Genomic DNA, 22,847 nt, shown 5'->3' with positions numbered 1-22,847 from the left:
AGAAGATGAAGCATAAAAAAGCAATAGGCCCAGACAATATACCAATCGAAGTGTGGAAACTTTTGGGAGAGACAGGTATAACATGGCTCACTGACCTTTTCAATAGGATTTTGAAAACGAAGAAGATGCCAAATGAGTGGCGAACGAGCACTTTGGTGCCTATCTACAAGAATAAGGGCGACGTACAAAATTGCATGAACTATAGGGGTATTAAGCTAATGAGTCATACAATGAAGCTCTGGGAGAAAGTCATTGAGCATAGATTGAGGCAAGAGACACGGGTTTCGGACAACCAATTCGGGTTCATGCCAGGGCGCTCAACCATGGAGGCAATCTATCTCTTACGAAGATTGATGGAAAGATATAGAGATGGGAAAAAGGATTTACACATGGTCTTTATAGATTTGGAAAAAGCGTATGATAGGGTCCCAAGAGACATTCTTTGGAGGATTTTAGAGAAGAAAGGAGTACGAGTAGCATATATCCAAGCTATAAAGGATATGTATGAAGGAGTAAAGACTGCCGTAAGAACTCATGAAGGACAAACCGAAAGCTTTCCCATAACTGTAGGATTACATCAAGGCTCATCCTTAAGTCCTTACCTTTTTGCGTTGGTAATGGATGAGTTAACAGGACATATTCAAGATGATATTCCTTGGTGTATGCTTTTCGCAGACGATATAGTGTTGATAGATGAAACTCAGGAAGGGGTAAATGCAAAGCTTAACCTTTGGAGAGAAGTGTTGGAATCTAAAGGTCTTCGCCTAAGCCGATCAAAGACAGAATATATGGAGTGCAAGTTCAGTGCAAATGGAGGCCAAAACGAGTTAGGGGTGAGGATCGGAGATCAAGAAATACCAAAGAGCGACCGTTTTCGTTACCTAGGATCTATCTTGCAAAAGAACGGAGAATTAGATGGAGATCTCAACCATAGAATACAAGCTGGATGGATGAAGTGGAAGAGTGCATCCGGCGTGTTGTGTGACCGCCGTATGCCACTGAAGCTCAAGGGAAAATTTTATAGGACGGCAATAAGGCCGGCGATGCTGTATGGCACAGAATGTTGGGCGGTGAAACATCAACACGTACACAAAATGGGTGTAGCGGAGATGAGGATGCTTCGTTGGATGTGTGGGCACACGAGAAAGGATAAGATTAGGAATGAGGATATCCGGGGTAAAGTCGGAGTAGCCGAAATTGAAGGAAAGATGAGAGAAAATTGGTTACGGTGGTTTGGACATGTGTAAAGAAGGCCTACTGACGCTCCGATTAGAAGATGCGACTATGGGACAGAGGTTCAGGGCCGAAGGGGTAGAGGAAGACCTAGGAAAACTTTGGAAGAGACTCTAAGAAAAGACTTAGAGTACTTGGATCTAACGAAGGACATGACACAGGATCGAGCATAATGGCGTTCTAAGATTCATATAGCCGATCCCACTCAGTGACTTGGATTTTCCAAGTCTCCAACCGAGAAGTTTTCCTCACTTGGGAAATTAAGGGAACACTACCCCAACCTACATGCTCCACTCAGAAAGCTTCAACATACAAGCTTCAACAAAAGAAAATTCAAAGAACTTAGAGAAGAAGGCTTTGGTGTATTTAACACAATACGTTGAAATGAAGGAAAGCTTATTTATTGATATCCCCGATAAGCTACAAATATGTACATATACATGAGTCAAAATAAACACACAAGAGGGAGCCTTCACAAAGGTTGCTTAGGAGAAGTCTCAGCAGTCGGTAGAGCCCCAGAAAGAGAAGGCACCGGAGGGGGATCATTTGGAGCCTCAGTACTGGACAGAACCCTAGAAGGAGAAGGCATCAGAGGTTGATCATTCGGAGCTTCATTACGCGGTACAGCCCCAGAAGACGAAGGCAATAAATGCCTTTGGAACAAACCCACAAATCTCTGATGATCAAGTAAAACCTGACCATCAGTTTCCTTCATCTGGTCAAGCTTCCTCTTCATGTTTGTAGCATAGTCATGTGCGAGCCGGTGCAACTGTTTATTCTCATGCTTAAGCCCTCTAATCTCCTGTTTGAGACTCATCACTTCAGCCGCCAATGATTCAACTTGGCGGGTTCGAGCAAATAGGCGTTGGGCCATATTAGACACAGAACCTGCACACTGAACACTGAGAGCCAGCGAATCCTTAACAGCTAACTCATCAGACCGTTTGGAAAGTAGTCTGTTATCTTTGGGAGTGAGAAGGTTCCTGGCCACCACCGCAGCGGTCATATCATTCTTCATCACGGAATCCCCAACGGTAAGAGGACCAGTAGGGGAGACGAAGGATGGGCGCCATATGTTGTCTGGAGAAGGCGGGGCTGCCTCTTCAACAAGGTTCAAGTCAAAACGACGGTCGGAGGGGCCAGACATTTTCAAAGGTGTTGAAGAGAGAAGAGGTCGGACAAATCAAGATCTTAGAAGTGCAAGAATGAAGCTTCTATTGGTGGAGATTCAAGTGTGCTTTGGAACTTAATGCCAGCCCCTATAAAAATCTGCACTCGACGGAGCTTCAGAAATCGAAGAGGCGCCTGCTCAGAAATCGAAGAGGCGTTTGCTTTCTCAAAAGCTAGGCTGCTTAAAGATCACGAGGGTTGATCTCAGAAATCGAAGAGGCGTTTGCTTTCTCAAAAGTTGGGCTGCTCAAAGACCACGAAGGTCGATCTCAGAAATCGAAGAGGCGCTCGCTTTCTCAAAAGCTCGGCTCCCTAGAGACCACGAGGGCCGATCTCAGAAATCGAAGAGGCACCTACTTTTCCAGCCTTGTCAGCACCTGTCACACGCACACTCAGCTTTGCGGAAATTATGGGCATTCTGTCGAAGACTTCTGGGGAAGTAGAAAACACATGAATCTTACTGTTCAATCACCCACTTCCCACACGCAACAATAGCTCATGGGTACCACAGATAACTTTGCCAAAGTTCTCTGCCAAAGTTGAGCACGTGAAGCTTGCAGCTCCCACTACATCGCTCTGACCAAGAAGGGTAAAAGAATAGCAAAGAAACAGCACTAACAAAGTTTAGACCCATAAATTTTGAAGGTCTAGCTACCATATTATTACCCACAAGGGTAAAGGAACAGTACCACTGCTGGATAATTGGAAAGTCCCTGTGTGTCAACCTCTGTGCTTCGTGGCAAGGTAGACTAGCAAACATGCCCAACCTTTACTCACATTCGAGAAAACACTCCCAATAAGATTGCTTGCTCCAAAATCGAAGAGGCACCGTCCTCCGAATCTAGAGAGCCAGACTCCCAACATGACTACTTTCTTAAAAATCGAAGAGAGGGTAAAGGAACATTACCATTGCTGGATAATTGGAAAGTCCCTGTGTGTCAACCTTTGTGCTTCGTGGCAAGGTAGACTAGCAAACATGCCCAACCTTTACTCACATTCGAGAAAACACTCCTAACAAGATTGCTTGCTCCAAAATCGAAGAGGCACCGCCCTCCGAATCTCGAGAGCCAGACTCCCAACATGATTACTTTCTCAAAAATCGAAGAGACACTGCTCCCCGAATCTTCGAGAGCCAGACCCCCAGCATGATTGCTTTCTCAAAAATCGATGAGGCATCGTTCTCCGAATCAATCGAAGAGGCGCTCGCTTTCTCAAAAGCTGGGCTGCTCAGAGACCACGAGGGCCGATCTCAGAAATCGAAGAGGCACCTACTTTTCTAGCCTTGTCAGCACCTGTCACACGCACACTCAGCTTTGCAGAAATTATGGGCATTCTGTCGAAGACTTCTGGTAAAGTAGAAAGCACATGAATCTTACTGTTCAATCACCCACTTCCCACACGCAACAATAGCTCATGGGTACCACAGATAACTTTGCCAAAGTTCTCTGCCAAAGTTGAGCACGTGAAGCTTGCAGCTCCCACTACATTGCTCTGACCAAGAAAGGTAAAAAAATAGCAAAGAAACAGCACTAACAAAGTTTAGACCCATAAATTTTGAAGGTCTAGCTACCATATTATTACCCACAAGGGTAAAGGAACAGTACCACTGCTGGATAATTGGAAAGTCCCTGGGTGTCAACCTCTGTGCTTCGTGGCAAGGTAGACTAGCAAACATGCCCAACCTTTACTCACATTCGAGAAAACACTCCCAACAAGATTGCTTGCTCCAAAATCGAAGAGGCACCGTCCTCCGAATCTCGAGAGCCAGACTCCCAACATGACTACTTTCTCAAAAGCGAAGAGAGGGTAACGGAACAGTACCATTGCTGGATAATTGGAAAGTCCCTGTGTGTCAACTTTTGTGCTTCGTGGCAAGGTAGACTAGCAAACATGCCCAACCTTTACTCACATTCGAGACAACACTCCCAACAGGATTGCTTGCTCCAAAATCGAAGAGGCACCGCCCTCCGAATCTCGAGGGCCAAACTCCCAAGATGATTACTTCCTCAAAAATCGAAGAGACACTGCTCTCCGAATCTAGAGAGCTAGACCCCCAGCATGATTGCTTTCTCAAAAATCGAAGAGGCATCGTTCTCCGAATCTCGAGAGCCAGATACCACAGACCACTTTTTCAAAGTGCTCTGACAGAGTTAAAACATGTGAAACTGGCAGCTCCCACTACCGTGTTATGACCAAGCAGGGTAAAGGAATAGCATTACTACTTGTTGTTAGGGAGACTCCTATATATGTCGACCTCCATCCCCAACGGACAGGCAGACCTGCAAAAATGCTCAACCCTTCATCATATCTGAGAGGGCACTCCCAACGAAGCCTTTCGAAATATTCAGCTTTCTTTCCCCCCGATAATACCTCTGCAAACAAGCTATACTAGAGCAAGAATATCTCATATCATCAGGGTTAAAAGCAAGAGTATCCCATATCATGCTTTTTCCCTGTCTTTTCCTTGACTGCCTGGAACCCCTTACCTGATTACTTACCTGGCATTGCTCTCGAGTACTCATCTTCAACATCTTATGTTTCCAGGGAAGATTCCGCATCTGCTTGAGGAACAGATAGGGCAAGTGCGAAGGATACAAGGAAGCATGTGGAGACAAGCGTAACAGCACACGTGCCGATACATCCATTACTCTGTCAAAAGCAAAAGTATCCCATATCAACATGGTGGAACGTACTCTAGATTTGATGGACTTGTTTTGACCCTCAAATTCTTCAGTCGGCCTTATACTCTGGAGGAAACCAGAAAACCCTCCAGCTCAGTTCAAGAATAAGTTTGTGGAAAGTTACTTCTTCAAAAGCAAAAGTATCTCATATCATCTCTTCTCATTTTTCTTCTCTTTATCCTTCATGCTGCTGCAAGATGGGGAGAAGGTGAACAATCAGTCGGAGCTCTGATTGCTTACCTTGTCTGTCACCTCTTTTAGCAGACCCCCTAGCTCGGCGACTTGGGGGACTCCTACTACATGGTTTGTATCGCGCTTGACCAAGCCTGAAACTACAAGTAAGCTTCAAGTGAAATTGATACATTACCTTGTGCATCTCCACCAGTTAAAGATACCACCTCTGGATGGAGGAAGAGTACTTCCAGAGAAGATGCCACATCTACCTATGAGACAGATAAGGCAAGTCAAAACGACACCACACTCCGATACTTAGAAGCTTCGTGATTACGAGATCATTCTCCCACAATATTTCCTAATGTCATTTGTACTAAATCATTCACTTGTACTCACTAAAGGAGAGCTTGAACCTATGTACTTGTGTAAACCCTTCACAATTAATGAGAACTCTTCTATTTCGTGGACGTAGCCAATCTGGGTGAACCACGTACATCTTGTGTTTGCTTTCCTATCTCTATCCATTTATATACTTATCCACACTAATGACCGGAGCAATCTAGCGAAGATCACAAAAAGCGACCGTTTTCGCTACCTAGGATCTATCTTGCAAGAGAACGGAGAATTAGATGGAGATCTCAACCTTAGAATACGAGCTGGATGGATGAAGTGTAAGAGTGCATCCGGCGTGTTGTGTGACCGTCGTAGGCCACTGAAGCTCAAGGGAAAATTTTATAGGACGGCAATAAGGCCAGCGATGTTGTATGGCACAGAATGTTGGGCGGTGAAGCATCAACACGTACACAAAATGGGTGTAGCGGAGATGAGGATGCTTCGTGGGATGTGTGGGCACACGAGAAAGGATAAGATTGGGAATGAGGATATCCGAGGTAAAGTAGGAGTAGCCGAAATTGTAGGAAAGATGAGATAAAATCGGCTCCGGTGATTTGGACATGTGCAAAGAAGGCCGACTGACGCTCCGGTTCGAAGATGTGACTACGGGACAGAGGTTCAGGGCCGAAGGGGTAGAGGAAGACCTAGGAAAACTTTGGAAGAGACTCTAAGAAAAGACTTAGACTACTTGGATCTAACGGAGGACATGACACAAAACCGAGCGCAATGGCGTTCTAGGATTCATATAGCCGACCCCACTTAGTGGGAAAAGGCTTTGTTGTTGTTGTTGTTGTTGTTATATTTCAATTCCTTATGCATTTGTATTTCCTTGCAATAATGTAAACATTCTTTGAGATTCAATAATTCAATAAAAAGCTATAAGTGCTGTGAATGCTACAATAAAACCTCTCTCTATAAACGAATAACTTATTTGTAGTCATAAAAAGTTTTAGTCCATGTTTGGGTTTAGGAATAAATTTCACATTGTAATAAGTTATCATTTTAATAGGTCCTGTTGTAAGGAAACCCAGTACTGTTTACTTTAACAAAAAACCACAATTTTACACTAAAAAGTCAATCCTTGTACTATTCACTTTACCTTTTATTTTGTCGTTATCGTTAAAGCTCAAAGTTTTTAAGCACTTTTTTATTAGTTTTCCTTTGTTAATAAGGACAATAATAAGCTACGCCACAAATAAAATTTTAAGATAGAATAATTTTATTTTATTTATTTATTATTTTTTTTGGAGATAATACTACAGCTTTGAGCTTGCAGGTACGTATGTAAAACCTTGTCAATATCTTCTTGTTGAAGTCAAAATATTTCTAACTCCTCATGAGAATCATCTTTCCCTTCTTTCCTAATTGTATTAACGATTATTTTTTCAATTAAAGCGTGATCAACTTTTTACACAACTGAACACAAATGTTTTCAGTTAGCTGACTTTGCATATGACTTTGGGTTACATGACAATTTTGATAGAAGAAAAGAAAAAGTGTACGCTTGAATTGGTCGAGGATTGTATTGTACATATTTTTAAAACTTTTGCTACGTATTATAAACACCTATTTTTAATTCTTTGTTGAACATAAGGATTCTAATAGATTTTAATATATTCCACCTGTTTAACACAATTTTAAAACTGATGGCACACGCGGGCTCAATTGCTTGTAAGAGACTATTTACAAATAATGTTGATGCACAAAATAAGTGAGACTATGGAACGACGTATGGTGTCAAGTTTGTCACCTTCACAAAGTTATTCCCGTCACCTAGTGAGGATAATATGTAAAGATATAGAGGGTAGATGAGTTCTTATTAATAGTGAAGAGTTTACACAATACACACGTTCAAGCATGAAATTGGTTCCAAGTGAAATATCCTGGAATTAAAATTCTATATACGCTTGACTGGCTAGTCATCAACACTAGTCAACTAAAATTCTATATATGCTTGACTGGCTATCCATCACCAACCCGTATGATTTGAGACAACATGTGGAGTTCGCACATGCAATTGTTGTAGCCATGGTGAATAATTGTTCTATTGCTGAGTGGCGTTCTAGGAAATATGTGCACGATTGTATCAAGAAGGTGGTGATGGATGAATTATTAGTAATTATGCTGTTGATGGATCAATAATTAATTTTGTGAAATTTTTTTGTTATATGTTGGAATGAATTATTTGCATATATGTGTAACATTGTAAGTATACTCTTGATGATGATACGAACAAAGAGTTGATGAAGTTGATGGAGGCGGCGTTGGAGGGAGGTTACAACCGGTGGCGCTATGACGTTAAGCAGAGTGGAGCACCATCGAAATAGTAGTTTTAAATTTTTGTTTTTGAGGACACTATTTAAATTTAAGGTTTTTTTTCTTTCTATAAGTTATTTATTTGGACTCAATTAGGCTTTAATTCCTGTTTGAGTTTTTAAATAATTGAATAGATTAACTCAATTAGGTTGTGCATTTCATGAGGAGAAAGAAGAAAGCCAATTTTTTTGCAAAATGACTTGTCCAAAACGACTTCGGTTTGAGCCAATGCATTAAAAAAATTTAAAACCTCACTCACGAGTCACATGAGAACCCTCACACGATAGAGCAATCAACTCATTCAGCATTCAGAACCTTCACTTTACCAATAATATCTAATCGTCTGCCGCTCGGCCCGCTTCTATTCCTTACGGCATCGATCAACTCTTTGCTGCACTTTAGTTTCTGTTCACTATTGCACCGACGGGCGGGGCGACGAGTCGACGACATCTTTGGTGAAAATCTACATTTTTTCTCCGTGTAAAGCTCTGGTCTGGACTCTGGAGGCTAGCCGCTGGTCCTCTTCTTCTTGGTCGAAAAGGTTTGTAGTTTGTACTCTCTTTGAATCTGTCCATTAAATAATTTTGCCATCTTGTTATGATGCTGCACCTACTGATGGTGCATCAATGATGCTACACCTACTGATGCTGCATGTGAATAGCATGCTTTCAGCCTAGTTGCAATTTTTACTCAAATTTTAACTGTTCTACAGTTCAAATGGATAGAGGCACATGGAGTTTTATTGTCTTATAGACCAGGCAATTAGCACTTGTTTTTTTTTTTATTTGGAGCTTTTATATTGGGACCATCCTAAGTTAAAATCTTTGATCCACCACTGATCCTATATGACATTGATTATTTGTGTATAGTAGATCAGTTTAAAGTTTTGTTTCTGTCAAACTTGAATTGGGTTTAGAATTAGGGTTTTTAAATTTCGTTTTAAATTTAAGTAGAAATTATTATGCATGTGTACGGTAATTTAAATCTTTGTAATCTAACAAATTTATTTCCAATTTTGTAGATGTAATAGCTCATTAGAACCCGGAAGGCGATGAGTTTTACACCTTGATCGACGACTACACCTACTACTGCCGCCATTGCTTCAGCAGAGATGGACCATAGGTCAATGAATCCGGTAATTGGTCCTCCAGTCCTACTGACACCGGCATATTCGACTTCTTCGGTGGTGCTACCTGTTAGCGCCCGACGTGCTTACCGGTGCCCCCGCACTCCATACCAGATGTCGCCAACGGGATCCACAACCAATGCCTCTGGTACACAGCTAGGTATACTATCCTAATTTACTACCTCATTCCCATGTTAACTTAGTTTTGTTATTTTAGGTTCAGTTTGTTAAGTTATGTCATTTAAGGATTAAAAAGTTATCATATATATATATATTGTTTATTGTTGTCATCGTTCCGAACCTATTATTAAACTGTTGTGATCATTGTGTTGGATATGTATATTGTTTATGTTATTTTTAGGGTTTTGGGAAATGTTTTCATTATATGGAGGTTATGCAGAAATTTTAGTATGATTTGTTATTAGATTTGGGTTAACGTTAATTTTTCATTTCTTTGCAGCCAAGAAAAACACATGGGGACCTTGTCGGCAATTGAAGACGGCGAAGGTCACCCGGGTGACCAATGATCGTATCACAATCGGATATGATGAGCGACATCGGACAACACCAACGACGGAGTAGCATAGTGCATTGGCCCATGACATTGGGCACGTCGTGCGGACCTTTTGCCCTATGCAGTGGAAGTCTTGGAAGGCGATGCCAGAGAAGGTGAAGAACACGGTGCGCAATCATTTGTTAGTAAGTATTTTTGCCTTTTTAATGCTTTTCATCTAAAATTTATATATTTATATTTATTAATGTCTTTTATTAATAATACTTTCATAATATTTGTTACATGTAGACAAACTACAATTTGGATGACATCAACGAGGACATGTTGACGTACCTCAATCGGCTATACTCCGAACGCTACAAGTTGTGGAAGAGTGACTTGCACCAGTATTTCGAGATGTTTAGTGATCCGCAGGTCGCTCTCGAGGAGGGTTGCCCGAACGAGCTCGAAGACCGACAACATAATTGGGATCGACTTTGCGGTCATTTTCAGGAGCCGGGCTATGTGGTGCGTTTTTAATTAGGACTTCTTTCATGTTACTTTTTAAAATTTTTACTAATGTTTATTATGATTTTTTTAAATTTTTTATGTTCTTTAAATATTACGACTAATATGTTTATTTTGTGTATAACAGAAGAAGGCAAAGGCGAACAAGGGCAATCGGGAGAAGAAGACTCTTTTCCACCATTCGGGTTTAAGGCCTTTCTCATATAGGATGTAGGTGTGGCAGAAGGTATATATTACAGTTTTTATTTCCAATTTTAAAATGTCGCTAATAATGTTTTTTGTTTGTTTTCGTACTAACATTTTCCTTATCTTTTCTATTTCAGGAGGGTTCAAAATTCCCGGAGATCGATGTCTTTGCTAACGTTTATGTTCGGCCTGGGATGAGTTGACCGAGTTACTTCTTGCAAGTAATTTCTTATGCATTAAAGATTTATACTAATGATTTCAAATTGTTTTCTATTAATAATCCATGTTTTTTTCATAGGCGACTATGGTGGAGAAGGGTTAGTCGCTTCTGGAGTTCGCCTCCCAACTTCCCCAGGACACGCCAATCGATCTGTGGATCCCTCTGAAGATGCGGGGTTTCACATCCTTACAGAGACGTTCAACCACACTTTTGGTTGGACGCAAGGGACATATTGTCGGGGGATGGGAAATGCCAGGTGGAGGGAGAGTAGAGCATCTTCATCCTTGCAGTCGAAGGGCGAGGTTATGGCTTTGACGCAGGAAGTCGCTAGCATGAGGAGTGAGCTTGCATCGTACATGTCTTAAATGTGAATGCTTGTACAAGCCCTTAGTTCCTCCGGGATCCGTCTCCCCAGTTTTTTTGCACCACGACCGTCAGAGCCCCTCCACACCGTGCATACACAGCAATCAGGCCCGTCGACCTTCGACCCCGTCCCTAACCCCACCTTCTTCTAGCAGCAAGATTACCAAGCACCTCTAAATGACTTGCGTATAGATTATTCCTTATTTTTTTCATAGTTTTTGTTCCCTCTTTCTTTTTAAACTTTGTATTTGTTTGTACATTTTTATTTATATTATAAAAAAATTGTTTTTTATTCATTAATTTGTTTTTTTTTCTTCTGAATTGTATGAAATATATATTTTTAATAATATTCCTTTTATTCTATTTATTATTATTATTTTTTATTAAAAATTACACTTGCGCGACGCATACCTGTCGTCGTGTAAAACCACGCGCGTGTTACATGTTTCGTCGTGCAAAGATTTTCGAGACGAATTTTAGACGTCTCCAGAAATTCTCATCACAAAACACTTGTACCCTTTTATATCATGCGACGAAAGCCTTTGTCCGTATACCTTTTGCGCAACGAATGTGGACTTCTTCGTCGCACGAGGTCTTTTTTCACGACCTTTGCGCAAGGATCATGTTTACCTTTATCATGTTCTATATAAAAACAACTCTTCATGCCGTAAGGATTATGTTGATCTTTATCTAGACTACTCCTTTTGCTATTGGACTTCAAATATTTTCTTTCCTACAAACCTCACCTAATTAAAGGAATCCCACCTTCCTCTCCTCTCTTGATTTATTGTATTCTCTCAAATGCTATTATAATTTCATCTCTCATATGCCAAAGGAAAATCAAGTTGTTCGTACGATCCAAGTATTGTGAGTGTACGCTTAAGATGATTATAGGTTGTTGTATCCTGGATGGTAGGGCGCCATAACCTGCTACACCGAGACATTGTCTTAGAGGGGCAAAATCTACTCTTAAGGACAGTGACTACACACCTCAACCTAAAATCTTGTTCTAATTGAGGATCGACGAAGAACGTTCTCTACCTACAGAAGTTAAGTATTTTATTTTATTTGGTTTATTTTATTTAATAAATTGAGGTGATAAAATTGTGATATACTAACATTATTTTATGTGATTTGTTGTAGGAGAAGTAGCATCCTTATCAAAAATATTTCCAACAAGTTCAAACCCTGTCGGCTCCTTAATCTAACATCTAATCTAACAAATCTATCGTTTGACCAAAAAAAAAATCTCAGGATTTTTTTTGAAGTTTAAGTTCGCAAAGTTTCTAATGGATGGTCACAATTATAACATCTAAATGGTGTAGATTGTGCCACATGTCTTGTTTTATAATTGATTTAATTTGATCATGTGCAACTCATGTGTGCCGTTGTTATTGAGGTGTGATGCCTAGAAACAGCTATATCACACGCTCCTCATGCTTTCTTTTTAACATATTTTAGAGAGAGAGAGAGAATCCAATGTAGATATATTCTTGAGAGATTACATTGGTGACCATCTTTCTTCCATTTCTCTACAATTCGATGATCACATTCTCAGTGATTTCATGAGTTAAATCCTATTGGAAATCGAGTTCATCACCCCTAAACACACTAACATGGCCTTAGAGCTAGGTTCGAATTGAATGAGGGGCATGATCTGAGAAATGTTCTTTGAGCTTTCAACCAAGAGCTCAAATAAATTGAAGAACAAAATGTCTGGATCTGGAGCTGATATTCAAACTCTGATTTTCAATAGTGTCAACTATGAATTTTTGTGTGTCAAATGATGACTATCTTCAAGTCTCACAATCTCTTGGGTTGTGCTGAAAATGGCTATGAACTTCCCTCAGATGAGAAGCAAATGGTTGAGAAGTAGCTGATTGTTGCTCAGGATCTTATTTCCAGAGATGCAAAAGCCCTGAGGTTAATTCAAAGTACAGTGAGTGACGGAATTTTTTTCAGGATTGCGAATCAAGAGACATTTAACAAAGCTTGGGATGTGTTGAAGCAGGAATACAAAGGCGATTATCAGGTCATGGCAATGAAATTACAAGGTATTCGTCTTGATTTTGAGAATGCTAGAATGAGTAATGGTGAATCTCTATTTGATTATTGGACTAGATAGTTTGCTTTGGTGAGTCAAATGAAAATGCACGGAGAGGATTAATTAAATAAAATTATGGTAGAGAAGTTGTACATTAGCCTCACTCCTACTTAGGTTACTATTGTATCTTTTATTGAGGGTACAAAGAAAATCAGTGAGATTAATCCAACTGAGTCTACAACAACACCCAAAGGTTTTGAGCAAAGATGAATGAGACATGCTGAAGATGGAGAGGTGAATGAAAGAGCATTTAGTAGCCTAAGTATTCAACCAAAACAGAACTCACAAGTTGGTGGTTATAAAGGCAATAAGCCTTGGAAGAATAAGTAGTAGAAGAAACACTATGTGAAACAAAATGAGAAGCCAAATGTGATTGTAAAGAACTATAGTAGTAAAGGAGATTGCAAGATTTGTGCAAATTTACATTTTGGTGAATGCTGGTTTAAATCCAAAGTGTCACAAATGTGATACGTTTGGGCATATTGCCAAAGATTGTAGGAGTAAAATGGTCAAACAGGTTCATTATGTCAAGGAGGGGGGAAAAGGCACTAGTATGTTCTTTGCTTGCAATTCCGCAACAACTGTCAAGAATGAACATGTCTGGTATATAGATAATGGATACAACAATCACATGACTTTACATGAATCAATGTTGATTGATGAAGACAGAAATGTGACTACATGACTTTTTTCTTTTTAAACAACCGATATTATCTATACACTAAGGGGGATGAGGTGTGCTTATCTTCACAATGGGCTAACAATAATGAGGTTCAAATTCACCTTTGGCGAGAATCAAATCTAAGACCTCTCACTGACAAGCAAGGTTCTAAAAAACGCTAGGCTTTAGTCGGGCGTTGGGCTGGAGCCTAGCGCCTAGGCGGCTAGGCCGTTTAGGTGCCTAGGCAGACTAGGTGGATTTAAGTAAATCTATTATGTTTCGTGTAAATAAATGTCCCGTTTGCACTTAAAATATATATAATTTCATCATAAACTACAAAATAGAATGACATATAATTATGAAGTATTGGAACATAATGAAAACATGCGGAACAAGCATGTAATGTGTGTTCATTTAACTATTCAACAAGTCTCTTCCAATTAATTGAAAAAAGTAAAATAGAAAATGAAAGTTATCTATTTTCTGTTTAAGTAGTCGCAACCTAAGCGGGTGCCCAGGCAAGTTTGGATGGGTTAGGCAGGTGCCTAGGTAGTCTAGGTGGGTGCCTCATCAGGTCTAGACACCCTTTCTTAATTTTCAAATGCCTAGGCATTAATCGGGGAGGCGGCTAGCACTAGACTGTAGTACTAAGTGGCACTACATGGCTTAAGATGGGAAACATACAGATATTACAAGCTGTTGCAAAAGGAACCTTGGTGATTGAAACCAAAAATAGTACAAGGCATATCAAAGAGGTTATGCTTGTTCCTGATTTAGATAAAAACTTGCTAAGTGTAGGCCAAATGTTAGAGCATGAATATTTCTTATTGTTTAGAGATGATAAAGTTGAAATATTTAAAGATAGAAGCCTTGAAAGACATGTGGTCGCAATACAAATGACAGGAAACATATGTTTTCCTCTTATCATGAAGGATATAATGCCATCTGCATTGAAAGCAATAGCTGAAGAAGACTCTTGAGAGTGGCACAAAAGATTTGGTCACTTGAATTTTCAGAGTTTGCATATTTTGGCTGATAAGGAAATGGTATTATGACTGTCTAAATTGAAGAAATCAAATGTTGTCTATGAATGATGCATTGTAGGAAAATATCACTGAGAGGCATTCAGTAAGGAGATGACTTGGAGAGCAAATAAGTCATTGGAGTTGATACACTCTGATGTATGTAGTCCTATGCAGGTCGCTACACTTGGTGGAAATAGACACTTTCTGATATTTATTGATGACCATACCAGAATGTGCTGACTATATTTCTTGAAGCCTAAGTCAGGCGTATTATGTGTATTTAAAAGCTTTAAAGCTATGGTTCAGCTTGAAAGTGGTTTTCAACTTCAAAAATCAAGACGTGACTGAGGAGGAGAATATACTTCTCTAGAGTTTCAAAGCTTATGTGATGATCTAGGCCTTGAAAGGCAACTGACAGTGGCTTATTCGCCTAAACAAAATGGTGTTGCTGAGAGGAAGAACATGACCTTTATTGAAATAGCTAAAGGCATGTTACTTGATAAGAATCTACCTTATGATGTTTGGGGAAAAGCTTCTAACAGTGCAATATATCTTCTAAATAGATGTCAACTAAAGCTTTGCAGAACAAGAATCCATTTGATGCATTTAGTGGTAGAAAGCAAAGAATAAAACATCTCAGAGTGTTTGGCTGCATTTGTTACAATCATGTTCCTGGACAACTGAGATAAAACTGGATAAAACTTTTGTGAAAGAGATCTCTGTTGGTTATGCGAAGTTGTGAAGGGTTACAAAGTTTGTAACTTAGTAATCAAGAAGGTTTTTGTGTCAAACAATGTTATATTTGATGGAGAAGGTGTATGGGACTAGAAAGCTGAAAATGCAATTGCCATGACATTTTCAGTGAATTTGAACCTGATTGAGAAGGAACAAAAATAATCCCATGAACAAGGTGTATTGCTGGTCACCCTCCTATAAATACCCCACGTATCCCACTAAAATGCTAAGCCATTTGCTACCCAAAAACTCCCAAAACTGAATAACAACACATACAATAACCGAAATCCGGAGTGAGTATGCTAGCAATATAGTTTTCCTGCTACTAATTTCTAGAAAGGCTTAGGACTATAAATTCGTATTACCTCTTCGAAACACATGAATTGAAAGTAACATCCTACATGTCACAGTCATACCACATGGTGTGCTCTAATTTGTGGAGTTTAAAAAAGGGAAACGAGTGAAGACTAAAGAGGTATAATTTATTTATTTTTAGTTAAACACCTAAATGGCGTTGTTTTGTTGGTTTTCCAGGGAATAAAAAAGAAACGTTGAGCGCAACAGCAACAAAGTTAGGTGCTAGTTGGACACCTGATTGGGCACTAGCGCCTAGGTGAGGCATAGGCGGACTAGACAGATTTAAGTAAATTATTATATATTATATAAATAAGTGTCTAATTACAATGAAAAAATTATACTTAAATTAGGAGTTTGGGTTTATTTAGCATACAACATATAAAAGTATTAGAATTTTTGCTTTAATTAGTGTCTTAGTAATTTGATGGTGTATGAGATGAAAATTCAAGTGATTACTAGTCTGTAGTGCTTTAAGAAATATTTTTGAGAAGTCTTATGAAAATTATTATAAATTTTAAAAGAATTAATGGTGTTAAACATGTGAATATGGGATAATTTGCTATTGTTGTGCTTTGAAAAAAAATGCTTCTGCTGCGTTTTGAGAATAAATAACTGTAAAATAAAGTGTTGAGTGCTTGCTTTACCTTTTTGATAAAAATGCTTTTAATAAATAAAAATAATATCTTAAATGACTAAACATGATATGAATATGTTAAATGACTAAACATGATATGATATTTAATGTGAGATAATAATTGTCAAAGAGAATTATGTAAGGACAATAATTGTAATTTTTTAAAATATATGGGGATGCACTTGTTATTTGAAAACTTTATTAAATAGACACCGATTACTATATTTTGAAATAAAAAGGCATTGCTTTTAGAAACATGGTAGACTTTTCCTTTCTATACTTTTTTACAATCATTGCCAACAGATATTTTATAAAAAATATTTCTTTTTTGTTTTGTCAAACACATTTAATATTTTAAATTTTTTAATAAGCTATATTTTTTAAAAAAAAAAACATCACAATTTTTTTGTGATGTAGACATGCAAGTGGTAACTGATGTAATATATTTGGTGTAGACATGCAAGTGCTAAAAAGCGTAGGCTGAGTGATGTAGACATGCTAATGGTTGTAATATTTCTGGCGCCACACCTCCCGATTTTTTTGTCGGCATATATATATATATATATATATATATATATATATATATATATATATATATATATATATATCACCTCCCAATTCATAAGGAGCCCTTTAGTGAATAGTATTGAAGGTGGCAGAAGCTCATAGGATGACAACTAAAGAAGACAAAAATGTTACTTTGTCACGAGGGAGAGAGAAAATGAGTCTCTCTGCATCATCTTTTTCGTTGGGACATGGAGGCTCCTCTTCCTTCAGCAAACCAAACCTCATTTCCGATAGAACCAGAGGTGTGGCAGCACAGAAAATCAGACTCCTGGGCTTCTTTTCCGGCTAGAGGATGGGCGGCTGTCCTCTTAGCGCCATAATAGGTTCGCTACGATGCATGGACACGGACACAGATGCGAGGATACGACACGATACGACACGGGGATACGTCAAATTTCTATAACCGAGAACACGATACGTCAGGAATACGACAATTAAAAAATATAAATAAATAAATATATCTAAAACATTATAAAATAAGCATTCAAATATATATGAGATAAAAAACACATCATGAAAGCATATACATAAACTTATTATAAACTAAACATTGATACCACTACACAATAATATATTATAATATGTAAAATACAATAATATTATAATAATACAAAAAGTTAAAAAGAGAAAAGCAACAGGCTTCATCAGATTCGAAGGATTCATCAAATTCGAATGGACTATGGGATGGGTAGTGGTATGAGTATTATAATATATTATTGTGGGTATGGGTAGGCCTGGCAAACGGGTCGGGTCAGTCGTGTTCGTGTAACACCTGTTATCTTAACGGGTCGTGTCGTGTCACACCTATTATCTTAACGGACGGGTCCTTAATAGGTCGGGTCACTTTACCCAACGGGTAAAGTGACCCGACCCGTTATGACCCGTTAAGAAAAATATTTTTTTTCTTAAATTTGCACATACCACACATTCTCACATAAATATTACTTCGAAACATTAAAACACAATTGTCGCTTAAATACTACATCTACACTTGAAAATAAGAGCCTCATAAAAAATACATCCATACACTACTAATCTATTACAAATATTAAATGTGCAAGGATATGCAAAATGAAAGCGTTTTTGTTTTCAAGGTTGTAAAGCTTTTCTCAAAAGTTTAAACATTGCCAATGAAACTCAAAGCTTAATGAAAGTGACCCACTAGTGTGTTTATTCGTACTTTCATTAAGTATAACATAAGATTTTGTGGTATCCACTAGTGTAAATATTTTAAATTGAAGATCGAATTCAATCACTGTATTCATATAGGGTCAAGGAGTGTAGTTGTAAAAAATCATCAAAATCGGAGTTAAAATAACCATTAAATTGTGATTTTTCGTTTATAACCTTCAAAAAGTTTTGTCCCGTTACTTAATCTTTGAATGTTTGTTTTTTGCAATTTTTGGCGTATGCGATCTCGAACCATATACAAACAAGTATGATGGTTAGATCGTTGAAACTAGTTTCGTAGAATGTGTATCTCATCAAAACAATAGATTAACTAACACTTAAAAGTTTATTCTTACTTTCATTAAGTATAACATAAGATTTTGTGATATTCACTAGTGTAAATATTTTAAATTGAAGATCGAATTCATTCATTGTATTTATATAGGGTCAAGGAGTGTAGCTGTAAAAAATCATCAAAATCGGAGTTAAAATAACCGTTAAATCGTGATTTTTTGTTTATAACCGTCTAAAAGTTTTGTCTCGTTACTTGATCTCTGAATGTTTGTTTTTTGCAATTTTTGGCATATGCAATCTCGAAGTATATACAAACATGTTTGACGGTTGGATCGTTGAAACTAGTTTCGTAGAATGCGTATCCCATCAAAACAATAGATTCACTAGCACTTAAGAGTTTATTCATACTTTCATCAAGTATAACATAAGATTTTGTGGTATCCACTAGTGTAAATATTTTAAATTGAAGATCAAATTCATTCATTGTATTTATATAGGGTCAAGGAATGTAGCTGTAAAAATCATCAAAATCGAATTAAAATAACCTTTAAATCGTGATTTTTCATTTATAACCGTCGAAAAGTTTTGTCCTTTTACTTGATCTCTGAATGTTTGTTTTTTTGCAATTTTTGGCATATGTGATCTCGAAGCACATACAAACAAGTTTGACGGTTGGATCATTGAAACTAGTTTCACAAAATGCGTATCTCATCAAAACAATAGATTCACTAATACTTAAGAGTTTATTCATACTTTCATCAAGTATAACATAAGATTTTGTGGTATCTACTAGTGTAAATATTTTAAATTGAAGATCGAATTCATTCATTGTATTCATATAGGGTCAAGAAGTGTAGATGTAAAAAATCATCAAAATCGGAGTTAAAATAACCGTTAAATCGTGATTTTTCGTTTATAACCGTAAAAACGTTTTGTCCTGTTACTTGATCTCTGAATATTTGTTTTTTTACAATTTTTGGCGTATGCGATCTTGAAGTATATACAAACATGTTTGACGGTTAGATCGTTGAAACCAGTTTCGTAGAATGCGTATCCCATCAAAATAATAGATTCACTAACACTTAAGAGTTTATTCATACTTTCATCAAGTATAACATAAGATTTTGTGGTATCCACTAGTGTAAATATTTTAAATTGAAGATCGAAATCATTCATTGTATTCATATAGGGTCAAGGAGTGTAGACGTAAAAAATCATCAAAATCGGAGTTAAAATAACTGTTAAATTGTGATTTTTCGTTTATAACCGTCGAAAAGTTTTGTCTCGTTAGTTGATCTCTGAATGTTTGTTTTTTGCAATTTTTGACGTATGCGATCTTGAAGTATATACAAACAAGTTTGACGGTTAGATCGTTGATACTAGTTTCGTAAAATGCGTATCTTATCAAAACAATAGATTCACTAATACTTAAGAGTTTATTCTTATTTTCATTAAGTATAACATAAGATTTTGTGGTATCCACTAGTGTAAATATTTTAAATTGAAGATCGAATTTATTCATTGTATTCATATAGGGTCAAGGAGTGTAGCTGTAAAAAATTATCAAAATTGGAGTTAAAATAACCATTAAATCGTGATTTTCCGTTTATAACCGTCTAAAAGTTTTGTCTCATTACTTGATCTTTGAATGTTTGTTTTTTGCAATTTTTGGCGCATGTGATCTCGAAGTATATACAAACATGTTTGACGGTTGGATCGTTGAAACTAGTTTCGTAGAATGCGTATCCCATCAAAACAATAGATTCTCTAACACTTAAGAGTTTATTCATACTTTCATCAAGTATAACATAAGATTTTGTGGTATCTACTAGTGTAAATATTTTAAATTGAAGATCGAATTCATTCATTGTATTCATATAGGGTCAAGAAGTGTAGATGTAAAAAATCATCAAAATCGGAGTTAAAATAACCGTTAAATCGTGATTTTTCGTTTATAACCGTAAAAACGTTTTGTCCTGTTACTTGATCTCTGAATATTTGTTTTTTTACAATTTTTGGCGTATGCGATCTTGAAGTATATACAAACATGTTTGACGGTTAGATCGTTGAAACCAGTTTTGTAGAATGCGTATCCCATCAAAATAATAGATTCACTAACACTTAAGAGTTTATTCATACTTTCATCAAGTATAACATAAGATTTTGTGGTATCCACTAGTGTAAATATTTTAAATTGAAGATCGAAATCATTCATTGTATTCATATAGGGTCAAGGAGTGTAGACGTAAAAAATCATCAAAATCGGAGTTAAAATAACCGTTAAATTGTGATTTTTCGTTTATAACCGTCGAAAAGTTTTGTCTCGTTAGTTGATCTCTGAATGTTTGTTTTTTGCAATTTTTGACGTATGCGATCTTGAAGTATATACAAACAAGTTTGACGGTTAGATCGTTGAAACTAGTTTCGTAAAATGCGTATCTTATCAAAACAATAGATTCACTAATACTTAAGAGTTTATTCTTATTTTCATTAAGTATAACATAAGATTTTGTGGTATCCACTAGTGTAAATATTTTAAATTGAAGATCGAATTTATTCATTGTATTCATATAGGGTCAAAGAGTGTAGCTGTAAAAAATTATCAAAATTGGAGTTAAAATAACCGTTAAATCGTGATTTTTCGTTTATAACCGTCTAAAAATTTTGTCTCGTTACTTGATCTTTGAATGTTTGTTTTTTGCAATTTTTGGCGCATGTGATCTCGAAGTATATACAAACATGTTTGACGGTTGGATCGTTGAAACTAGTTTCGTAGAATGCGTATCCCATGAAATTCAATGGTGTGTGTGTGTGTGTATATATATTTATTTATTTATTAAGTAGATTTAAATCTATTTATTTTGTATGTATAATTATTATAGTTTTTAGGGGTATAAAATTTAATATATATATATATATATATATATGTATAACTATTATAGTTAATATTTTTGGGGTATACTTATTGTAGTATATATAATTATTATAATTATTATAGTTAATTTAATATATATATATATAATTATTATAGTTTTTAGTGGTATAAAATTGTTAAATTATTAAATATAATTATTATAGTATTTTTTTTAGGGTTATAAAATTATTAAATTAATATTTTGCTTATCGTGTATCGTGTTACCCACGTGTATACCCGAACCAACCCGTTATCTTAACAGGTGCTTATCGGGTTACCCGATAACGACCCGTTTCGTTATCGTGTCGACCCGAACACCTGTTAATTTCGTGTCGTGTCGTGTCGTGTCGGGTCGGGTTATGGGTAGTGATATACATATTATATTAGTTTTTCAACTTTCGAAAAGCAAAACTGCAAAAGGCTTTATATCAGATTAAGCTTTCAGTTTCAGACTTTCGGTTTCACTGTTTCAGAGATGGGTTTCGGTTTCACAGTTTAACTATAAACAAAGTGAAACTGAAAACGAAAGCTCACCACTCACTCACCAGGAGTTGCAGACATAGACGAAGAAGACGACGGAGCAGTTGCAGACGGAGAAGATAGAGACGACGGAGATGACGGAACTGTTGCAGATGACGGTCTGATTCATGAAAGTCTCCCAAGTAGAGTGATTTCTGATTCTGAGGTTCGGGAGATAAATCCAATTTTTTTTTCTTCTAATTATCCTCCGATTTTAGAGTGATTTCAGTTACCTATCTTCGATCAATCACGATTCTGCGGATTTATTGTGATTATTTTTTATTTTTCTTCTGATTATCCTCCTATTTTAGTATCAAACGTATCCGAAATGTAGGATACTTGTATCTGGACAATACGATACGCGTATCTTATCAGTTCGATACGTATCTCTTCATTTCGATACGTATCGGGCGTGTATCCACACGTATCCTTCGCGTATCCGTATCCTCAGAGTGTCCGATACGGGATACGGAGGTTTTCTCCCGTGTCCATGCATCGTACCCTTGATAACAGGACGCTTTCAATATTAAAACTCTAACAACAAGAAAAAGATCAGGATTTAATTCAAAGATTAAATTTTTCAACCTTATCGGTTATGTACTTGCGTAAAGAATTCGGGTCATAAATTTCTATGGGTCAAATAATTTTCTACTGTTTGAACAAGTCACTGTAGCTGAGCCTGGCGCATGCGAAAAATCTCATCACTGATCGTCCATATTGACCTTCAGAAGTCATGGCTTCAACAGTTCGCAGACATAATATAAAAATCCAGATAAATGAACGCAGATAATATTTTTCTCTTGTTGGAAAACGCAGGTAAACGTGCTTTCTTTTAAACTGCAGACCATGACCTGGTCTTTAAACTAGGACGTCAAAATTCAATTTGTTTACGAATTTTAACCCTTTACTATTCTCATGAGCAGGTACGTAGACACCATATCCCTTCCTCCCTTCCTCTATATAAACCCCATGCAATATTCCAGG

The 22,847-nt window shown here is 37.2% G+C and overlaps 3 long non-coding RNA genes across 5 annotated transcripts in view; 2 read left to right on the top strand and 1 right to left on the bottom strand.

Moving 5' to 3' along the window:
* LOC126614553 (uncharacterized) overlaps positions 1–3,155 on the bottom strand; it is an 82,153-nt gene extending 78,998 nt beyond the window's left edge. Inside the window, exon 1 of the long non-coding RNA XR_007620428.1 lies at positions 3,070–3,155. This is a non-coding gene — a long non-coding RNA (uncharacterized LOC126614553). The remainder of the gene's footprint in view (positions 1–3,069) is intronic.
* The window catches only part of LOC126614549 (uncharacterized), a 37,083-nt gene extending 27,041 nt beyond the window's left edge, over positions 1–10,042 (top strand). For 2 of the 3 annotated variants that reach the window (XR_007620423.1, XR_007620422.1), the window contains exons 3-4: positions 9,601–9,792; positions 9,896–10,042. This is a non-coding gene — a long non-coding RNA (uncharacterized LOC126614549). Of the gene's footprint in view, positions 1–9,238; positions 9,254–9,553; positions 9,793–9,895 lie in introns of those variants that run through there. The other variant, XR_007620424.1, reaches the window with a different exon arrangement.
* A 38-nt stretch (positions 10,043–10,080) lies between these two features.
* On the top strand, positions 10,081–11,179 carry LOC126614554 (uncharacterized). Its single transcript, XR_007620429.1, has 4 exons — positions 10,081–10,114; positions 10,242–10,340; positions 10,438–10,521; positions 10,599–11,179. It is a non-coding gene; the product is annotated as an uncharacterized LOC126614554 (long non-coding RNA).
* The last annotated feature ends 11,668 nt before the right edge of the window (positions 11,180–22,847 follow it).

Source organism: Malus sylvestris, chromosome 3 (assembly GCF_916048215.2).
Source record: "Malus sylvestris chromosome 3, drMalSylv7.2, whole genome shotgun sequence".
Classification (NCBI taxonomy): Eukaryota; Viridiplantae; Streptophyta; class Magnoliopsida; order Rosales; family Rosaceae; genus Malus; species Malus sylvestris.
Note: the sequence above shows the minus strand (reverse complement) of the source record. Positions and strands in the feature narration are given on the sequence as shown.